The sequence below is a fragment of the Ricinus communis genome, chromosome 1, assembly GCF_019578655.1.
Source record: "Ricinus communis isolate WT05 ecotype wild-type chromosome 1, ASM1957865v1, whole genome shotgun sequence".
Taxonomy (NCBI): domain Eukaryota; kingdom Viridiplantae; phylum Streptophyta; class Magnoliopsida; order Malpighiales; family Euphorbiaceae; genus Ricinus; species Ricinus communis.
The window spans coordinates 16,704,312-16,705,988 of NC_063256.1; the positions used below are offsets into that span (position 1 = coordinate 16,704,312).

General features: G+C 42.5%; 1 non-coding gene across 1 annotated transcript; it reads left to right on the forward strand.

Moving 5' to 3' along the window:
* Window positions 1–1,008: 1,008 nt before the first annotated feature.
* Window positions 1,009–1,113, forward strand: LOC125369095. Its single transcript, XR_007214588.1, has one exon. It is a non-coding gene; the product is annotated as a small nucleolar RNA R71 (small nucleolar RNA).
* The last annotated feature ends 564 nt before the right edge of the window (window positions 1,114–1,677 follow it).

Genomic DNA, 1,677 nt, shown 5'->3' on the forward strand with positions numbered 1-1,677 from the left:
TAAAGCTTAATGCTAATTTAAGAATCAATCGTTAGGAAGAGATTCCAACTTTAGGTTATTAGGTTTAGGAATTCGGTTATCTCGAGAGAGAAACCGAATTCGGTTAAGAATTCGTTCACGGGTAGCATAATTAGACTCACCGATCCTTTATCTTTTGTTTGGTTGCCAACTAGTTTAGATTCCCTTTGGGTTTGTCTTCTTGTCTTGATTATTTCATTTATCAATTACTCCTGCATCTCCCTCAGAACTTAGCTTGTAGTTAATAGTTAGTTTAGAAATTATTCATCATCCATTTTAGGTTAATATAACAAAGAACAAAGAAGTAACTCTGGGCTTTCGCTTTCCCGAGGAATACGACCTTGATTCTCGCCATTAGTGCTAGACTGCATCGATAGGTACACTGCCTTAGATTGTAGTTGACATAATTTAGCCTATCGGTACGTGATGGTATAGCCTCGCTATTGTGGTGGTCACGATGCGCTCTTAAAGCCCCACAGTGAACCACGGGTGTTGTTATTTCTCCACCCGAAATTTGGATGGTTACGCCAGCCGGGTTTGTATGTGCTGCTGTATGGGTTGTTCTGTTGTCTAGGGGCATTGCCCATGTAGTATAACTGTTCCATGTTAGCAGAAACAATAGAGGAAGAATTATTATTAAAAGCAAACATACCTCTCGCATTACAGTTTGCACTGTAGTGTAGGCCACCGCAAAATTCACAGCTTATTTGGGCTGCTTGAACCGGCATCTGAAGCTGGTCTAACTTAGTCAGAAGCTCTACTTGAGCTGCCAAGGCTGCTGTAGAGTCTAATTGGTTGACCGTTTCTTGTTTGACCGGCCGACTCCTAGAGGATTGCCACTAGTAGTTGTTCATGGCCATCTCCTCTATCAGGTTCTGTGCCTGCTCCAGCATCTTGCTGTTCAAAGCTCCACCTGCTGCAGCATCCACCATTTGCCTCGTAGCAAGGTTTAAACCACTATAAAAGGTCTGAAACTGCATCCATATTGGTAGACCGTAGTGTGGATAGCATCTACAAGTCCTTATACCTCTCCCAGGCGTCGTACATGCTCTCGTCGTCCATCTGCACAAAAGAAGAAATGTCATTTCTCAATTTAGCATTTTTAGCTGGAGGAAAATACTTGTAAAGAATTTTTAAGGCAAAGATTTCCAGGTTGCAACAGTGTGCGGTGGAAAGGACTGCAGCCATCTCTTTGCTCTATCCTTTAAAGAAAATGGAAATAATCTCAGCCGGATGGCATCATCGGTAGTTCCATTTATCTTGAAAGTGTCGCATATCTCCAAAAAGTTGGCTATATGAGCATTGGGATCCTCTCATGGTAGCCCCCCAAACTGTACACTTTGTTGTACCATATGGATCACATTTGGCTTTATCTCGAAATTGTTAGCTGCCACCGCCGGTCTTAGTATACTCGTTTGTGTCCCATCTAATGATGGTATAGTAAACTCGTACATCATTCTGTTGGCGTCCACCGCGACATTTCCATTGTGATTCTCCATCCCTTCTGGTTTATCAACAGGTACCTCAACCTCAATCTCCTCCTCTTCTAATTGCAAACGCTTCCTTAAAAGTCTAAGGGATCGTTCTGGATCAGACAGAGGCTCTATAAGATCAGAGTTTGAGCTCCTAGTCATAAACTACCTACAAATGGAATGTAGC